The sequence below is a fragment of the Onychostoma macrolepis genome, chromosome 22 (assembly GCF_012432095.1).
Source record: "Onychostoma macrolepis isolate SWU-2019 chromosome 22, ASM1243209v1, whole genome shotgun sequence".
Taxonomy (NCBI): Eukaryota; Metazoa; Chordata; class Actinopteri; order Cypriniformes; family Cyprinidae; genus Onychostoma; species Onychostoma macrolepis.
Genome location: NC_081176.1, coordinates 20,014,904 through 20,022,977, shown reverse-complemented (window position 1 = coordinate 20,022,977; position 8,074 = coordinate 20,014,904).

Below are 8,074 nucleotides of genomic sequence, written 5' to 3'. Positions count from 1 at the left end.
TTTCATTATGTGTATCAAGCTCATAATCTAAGCTTGATTGTCTTTACTAGTCAGAATGCAGTTTTTAAAGTGTCATTATCTTAGTAAATGGCAAGAAATCTAAAATGGTTAATTTCTTTCTCAATACATACTGCTAGCGGGACACCTAGAAGTACATTTTATTTCTGGGAACTCGTTACTTTCACAATGTCCTGGTTTGATTATTAAAAGCTTACTCCCTGGGTTGGAATAATGCAATCAAGGAACAATGATCATTTTGATTGTACATTATTGTGTTCTGAATTTAGTCTAAAGGAGATGAGTGTTCAGATTTACAATGTCAATGTGCTTTTACACATTCAATTGCTTGGTCCAAACCTAAATTCAACCAACACATTTTTGGCTTCAAACCACTTTTTCAAATGGACTCGAATTGAATGGCAACAAACAAACTCTTTGTTGCATAACAGTTTGAGCGTACACAAAACCTGCTGACTCCAATCATATTACCTATTTAAGACTAGTCAGATAATTTTGTTCCCACTTTCACAGTCATGCCATTGTTCTTGTTCCCAAACACCTGTCAACCAGTTTCATTTACAATCCTCAAAATAAAGGTTCTATATTGGCATGTACGATTCCATGAAGAACCTTTATAAGTTCAATGGAAACTTTTCATTGCACAAAAGGTTTTTTATAGTGGAAAAAGGTTCTTCAGATTATTAAAGTGTTCTTTAAAAATGGTTATTTTAAAAACTGTCCACTAGCTATGTTTCCATCACCCTGCTTTTATGTGCATTTTGAAGTATCCAGAGGTGGGTAGTAACGAGTTACATTTACTTGAGTAAATTTTTTGGGTAACTAATACTTTTAGAGTATATTTAAAGATGGATACTTTTACTCAAGTACATTTTTAGTGAAAAAAATGGTACTTTTGCTTCATTACTGTGGGTGACACTCCTCTCGTTACTTTCTTAATGCAATACAAGTTAAAAATGCTTAAATTTATACCAAACGCGCCATCTACTTTTCTCTGGGCAATGATCGATGCCCATTCGCGAATTATTCATTTTTTTGAGTCAATACTGTTCAAAGGCTTGATCAAACCAGTTGGCAGACCAGTGAATTGGTTCGCGAATCAGTTTGAATGATTCGTTTAGTTCCCTGCCGCAATGCGCTGAGTCGTCTGAAGCGGTTCTCACTCAGAGTTGTAACATCAAGAGCGTTGAAGACGTGGCTTTGGATCTACACAGTCAATTGAAAGCAAATCTGCAAAGGCTATTGTTTGCTAACTATGAAGATCTTTAGCCTGTTAGATGAACACTGCGTGTGCTGTCTACGGTTCCACAGATATAGATAGGCTACATTCGATTACAGTACACGATACCACTATGACATTACCAGTTTGTTATACATGTACCTTATACATTAAAAACAATGTACATAATTGTATACATTAAATAAGCTGTCACAGAGTATGAAATGAACACCCGCCAAACCCGCGTTAGTGCATTTGTTTCGTTTTGTTCAGATGTTTGGTAGCGATCATGTGAGGGGTTTTCACTCTTCTCCATGTCAGAGGTTATATATATATATATATATATATATATATATAGAGTCATGGCCAAAAATATCGGCACCCTTGGTAAATATGATCAAAAAAGGCTGTGAAAATTAATCTGCATTGTTAATCCTTTTGATCTTTTATTAAAAAAATTCACAAAAAAAAAAAAAAAATCGAACCTTTCATTGGATAATAAGAATTTAAAATGGGGGGAAATCTCTTTATGAAATAAATGTTTTTCTCAAATACACGTTGGACAATTATTGGCACCCCTAGAAATTCTTATGAGTAAAATATCTCTGAAGTATATTCCCATTCATATTCACAATTTTGAGCATGAACATGAAATTATCCAGCCATGGCTTCCTGTTTCACAGAAATATAAATAGGAGGGAAAACAAAGCCCTAATTCCCTTAATCATCCATCACAATGAGAAAAACCAAAGAATATATTTATGATGTGCAGCAAAAGATGATTGAGCTTAAAGTGGCTTTAAGAAAAGAGCTAGAGCAGTGAAAAGTCCCATTTCCACCATCAGGGCAATAATTAAGAATTTCCAATCAACGTAAAATGTTAGGAAACTGCCTGGAAGAGGACGTGTGTCTATATCGTCCTAATGCACGGTGAGGAGGAGAGTTTGAGTGGCTAAAGACTCTCCAAGGACCACAGCTGGAGAATTGCAGAAAATAGTTGAGTCTCAGGGTCAGAAAACCTTTAAAAAAAATAAAATACAAATTGTCAAACAGCACCTACATCACCACATGTTGTTTGGGAGGGTTTCAAGAAAAATTCTCCTAGCTCATCCGAAAACGAGCTCCAGCATATACAGTTATCAGACACGACTGGAACTTCAAATGGGACTGGCTTCTATGGTCAGATGAAACAAAAAAATGAGCTTTTTAGCAGCAAACACTCAAGATGGGTTTGGTGAACACAGGGATAAAAAGTACCCCATGTGTACAATGACATATACTGCTGTATTTTTGATGTTGTGGGCCTATATTTCTGCTGGAGGTCCTGGACGTCTTGTTTAGACACATGCCATCATGGATTCTATCAAATACCAACAGATAAAAAAAAGTGACTGACTCACCAGAGAAAATCTTATAACGGGCCATGTTTGGATTTTCCAACCGTACAATAATCCAAACACAAACCTCAAAAACAACACAAAAATGGGTCACTGAGCACAAAACCAAGCTTCTGCTGGCCATTCCAGTCCTCTGACCTGAACCCTGTAGAAAATGAGTGAAGTGAACTGAAGAGAAGCACCAACATGGAGCTGTGAATCTAAAGGGTCTGGAGTGATTCTGGATGAAGGAATGGTCTCTGATCTCTTGTCAGGTGTCTCTAACCTCATCAGGCATTATAGGAGAACATTTAGAGCTGTTAAACTGGCAAATGGAGGTTTCAAAAAGTATTGAATAAAAGGGTGCCGTTAATTGTGGCCAATGTGTCTTAGAGAAAAACATTCAAAATGATATTTCCCCCCATTTTAAATTCTTATCCAATGAAAGGTTAGATTTTTGTGAATTTTTTAAAATAAAAGATCAAGAGGATTAACAATGCAGATAAATTTTCACAGCCTGTGTTCATATTTACCAAGGGTGCCGATATTTTTGGCCATGACTGTAATATATATATAATTAATATACTTTAAAATATTTAATTCAGTGATGCAAATCAGAATTTTTATCAGCGGTTACGTCAGTCATATGATCCTTCAGAAATCATTCTAATATTACCAGTGTTGGAAACAGTTTTGCTGCTTAATATTTTTTGGAACCCGTGACATTTTGTTCAGGATTCTTTGATTAATAAAAAGCTAAAAAGAACAGCATTGATAATAAATCAACATATTATGATTTCTGAAGGATTATGTGACACTGGCGACTGGTGTAAAGGCTGATAAAAATTCTGATTTGCATCACTGAAATAAATTACATTAAAAAACATTACAAATCTTTTGAACGGCTGTGTGTGTGTGTGTGTGTGTGTGTGTGTATGTATATTTCTATAAGTACTTTTACTTTAGTACAGTTTTTGGGTACTCTACCCACCTCTGGAAGTATTGCGTCAGAAACGAGTAATGGAAACGCTGAATTTCGAATAAAAATGCCTTAATTCGCAAAAAAAGTTTTTACGCTTGCTTGAGGTGGTTTTTGACTTATGCAAATAATGAGAGATAGAAAGGCATTTTGCGGATAAATTCCTCCAAGCGCATTAAAAAAGTCATATGACTTTGTGCTATGGGGCCCAAAACCTGACTAACCAGCGGACCGATGTCATTCCACAGCATCTGAAATGTTGGCATGGTCATTCAGAAAATCCAGAGCAAAGTCTGTCATCAAAATCTGACATCAGAAATGTCTTACATGACTTTGTTCACAAACAGCAGCATCCACCTCCGAAAGCAATAACCGCATTCATTTTGTTTCGTCTGCTTGCTCTGAGGCGCAAGTAATTTATTATATATAAAAATTATTATATTCAGTAGCTTCTCCTACTTTTCTTAGTGATTTATAGTGCCAGTTTATCAGGAAGTGATGATTTTGTTCTCTTTGACTCGTTGGATGGAAACGGTGCTTGTTTGCAAATGTTTTATGTGATATTCAAATTTTGCACATAAGTTAAGTTCGCAACTTTGGATGGAAACCCGGGTACTGAAAGGTTCTTTGGGGAACCCAAAATAGTTATTCTGTGACATCATTGCCTTTTGGAACCTTTTTAAAAGTGTACTTAGAATTTCTGTCACATCACCATTTTTGACCAGCACCATGCGTTGATTATTTCCGGCATGTAGCATTTTACTCAGCTCTGGTTCTCTCTGTCGGGCTGTTGAAATAGCCGATTAGAAAGTGGTGAGTGGTAAAGTTGCCATGGCAACTATGAGTCATTCTGCGGCAAGTGGAATAGTCACACTTCTACAATAGAATGTTCTCCCCTTTGTGTCTTTCTTTTAACACGGCCACATCTTGGGTTTGGTATGCATTCTTTTGTATTTTCCGGTGTCAGACAGAGGGAAATGACTTCCATCACCTATAAACCACAGGTGCTGAGGTCAACTGCGTTTAAATTAACTCACAGTAAGTGGCAGCACACAGTGCTGTTTGTGCTAGACAAGCTAATAACTCAAGTCCAGCATTATCAAGCAACTCCCCACAATCTTCATTGCATTTGAAGTATTTTACTTTTTAAAACTGAGCTAGCAGTGTTGCTCAGTTACACCCACAGATTTACAATTGTTGTGCTACTGTCATCGCAGTCCCATCATTTACAGCCGCTGATTATGAGACAGCCAAATTGGGTCGATTTGTGATGTATGCCAAATGATGTGAAGAGTGCTTATGTCATGCTGTTTTGTCAGAGTGGAAGGTTCTATGGTGGTCTTGACATAATTGAGAGCCATTTACTATATTGTGTAGCCGTGTTTTGACAAATGTTTATCTACTACCTTAAAGTCAGAGTTGTTTCAATAAAATAAGAATTTGTTCAAAAATTTAATCAGAGATAAAGAATGTCATGATTCAACAGGGTTAGACTGAAACAGTTTATTGTGCATCAGTCAATCTTAAAGGTGCCATGGAATGGAAAACTGTATTTACCTTGGCATAGTTGAATAATAACAGTTCTGTACATGGAAATGACATACATACATGAGCCTCAAACACCATTGTTTCCACCTTATGTAAATCTCGTGTAAGCAAAAGACCACTGAAAAATAGTTGAAGATTTCAGTGAACAGAACATAACACCGACTGCGACGTTACAGTCGGGATCACTAATAATTACGCCCCCAATATACCCGCCCATGTTCTAGGCCAGCCGCCAGCCGAACCATCAGAAGTTCTGCAGGTATTGTGAAGAAACAAGCGAGGATAATAGCGAAAATGGCAATCATGGAAATAAATGTTATGTTCCAGGCTGTGCAGGGATGGGTTGGTGTCTGTATTCTGAAAGGCATGGAAAACAAATAACGCGTTCTAATAAAATAACGCGAACCACTAAAAGGGACATGGTTAGCTTCTAGCTAGCGGTAGCCTGTTACATTACAGTGCATAGGATTTCATTTACCACATAAACAGAGTGAGGGGAGATGACGGTGAATGATTTACAGATCGTGAGCACCACTGACAAGCATCTGATCTTGTAAAATGTGTGGCAAGTACTGCCGCTGTAGTTTACACAGAGCATGTGTGATCGCTAATCTCGAAAGTGAAAGTGAAACTAAAAAGCGATCGTGCATTCGAAAGCAGATTCAATGCCCAGCATATTTATAGCGGCTCCCTAATGCCTGCATTTTATATACAGTATAATTACTCAACGATATAACTTTGTGAGAATATTGCAATATATATTTTCCCTGTGTTTCCTTCCTGCTGTGTGAGCTACTGAAATGAGCCGCACTGTGAAACAGCCAATCAGCGCAGAGCTCAACATTATTATTCATGACCTTTCCAAATAAGGTTATAACAGACCATTTCATTCTAGGGACAAATCCTAGGGTTGTAAATGGACATGTAAAACCGTTTCTGGAGATTTTTTGCCCTTACCTAAGCCACATACCTTCTATGTAGATATCAGAGAACAATTTAAAATATTGCATCAATGCATTCTATGGCACCTTTAAAATTCAATATAGAGCTTAATCCCAAATTTAAGAGAGGCTTAAACATAATGCATGTTAAATGTACGTTTTGGTGATTGTGTAAAAACGTGGCTTCTGCAATGCAAGAAAAGTTCTGCTTGTCTCACTATAAATTGTTTATCTATTTTGAATGCTAGATTCATATTATGCTGCTTGCTAAGCAATAGTAATAATGTTTAGTGTGATTTTTTTTTTTAAATCACAAAGGCTGCGATACAAATATATGCACTGCGTGTTTCAGAGTGAAGCGCGGCACTGTGTTTATTTACACGAGAACAGATCATGACCCAGTGCTTTCAGTGTCTCAGAGCAGCTCATTTTGCATTAAATGCTGCATCAAACGAACTCCATCTCTGCATCCACTTGGTGTTTGGGTTGCTTAATACTACAAATAATTATAGTCATGTTGATATTTAATCACCATTTTTTGGCCAAATTGTACAAGCAGCACATCAGAATAAAACCACTGGAGCATTTTAAATCGAAATTATCATAAAAAAAAACGCAATTCGATTTGTTTCTATTTCTAGAGTAAGTTGATATTGTGATAACATGTAACACATCGTTTGTGCCATGGACTGAGTGAATGATACCTCAAATCATGTGACCTGTTGAGGAAAGTTTACATTTTAAGTGATTACATTTACAAATTTGGTCATTCATAAAATGAATGAAGAGATCAATTTTAGTCATACTGAAGAAACTTTAGAGACTGGAATATCATTCAAGCTTCTGGTTGGGTCAGTAAGCAACCACCAGGAAATCACACAGAACATCCTAGCAATTAGCAACTGTGTAAACGAGACGACTTGGGGGACAGTCATGGTTTCAAAGAAGTCCAGTTCACCCAAAAGATATTTGAAGGAGAGAATAATATTTAAATATATATATATATATATATATACACACATTTAGTATAAGTTATACAATAGCTCTCAGTAATGGAGGAAAATTCAAAGGCTGAAAAGCTTTTCATGTGAATCATTCCTCTTTGGTTAAACGTTTGTGCTTGTGCTTTCTTTAGATTAGGACCATTTAAGTGTTTTTTTTTTGTTTTTACCGCAACAGATAAAGAAGAATCACAGAAGAATGACGCAACAGGGCTGTTATGGAGGTGGACGCAGACAAGAGGAACCCTACGCTCATCATCCTCATAAGAGGAGGAAGAGAAACGGAGGAGGGAGAGTGTGTGGGTGGATGTGTGGGCATGAGCTGGATCCTAATCAGCTTTCCAGGGATCTCTCGCTCGCTCTATCTATGTCTCTTTCTATACCTCTCGGTCACCCCCTCATCCCCCTCTCTCTTTATGTCTCTTTCTATTTCTCTTTTTTCCATTGCAGTGGCACCTGCCCATTCATGTGGGCTACACTCCCTATGACTCATTCATAAGCACTGGCTCAATCTCTTAACAAGTTCCCACTTTCCTCTGCCTACCCGGCCCCTTAGGAAAGCAACTGCTAAAACCACCTCACATCTTGCTCCCTATGCAGCCATTTCCATTCATCATAGTGAATGTAAAAGAGGACTGGGGTTAACATGGCAGGAAGCATTAGCATCCTCTGACTAGGGAGAAACGTACTAACGATCAGGAATGTTTGAAATTTGCAGACTTATCTGAATGTCCATCAGCAACTTATCTGATTCCAAGTGTTCTCAAACGAAGATGATACTCTTTATGTGATGTCAGAACAAACACAGGAAGGAAGAGATAAGATAAAGGTTGCTCTCTCTTTACTCAGTTCAGTTTCATTTAGTTTTCAGTCTTGTCTTAACTCTTTCTTATGAAATTACTTAAGAGAAACAAAATACACAAATATATGAATGTATTTAGACCCAATTTGTAGCAGGAAAAAAATAGCTGTGATAATTTGGTCTTGGTGGT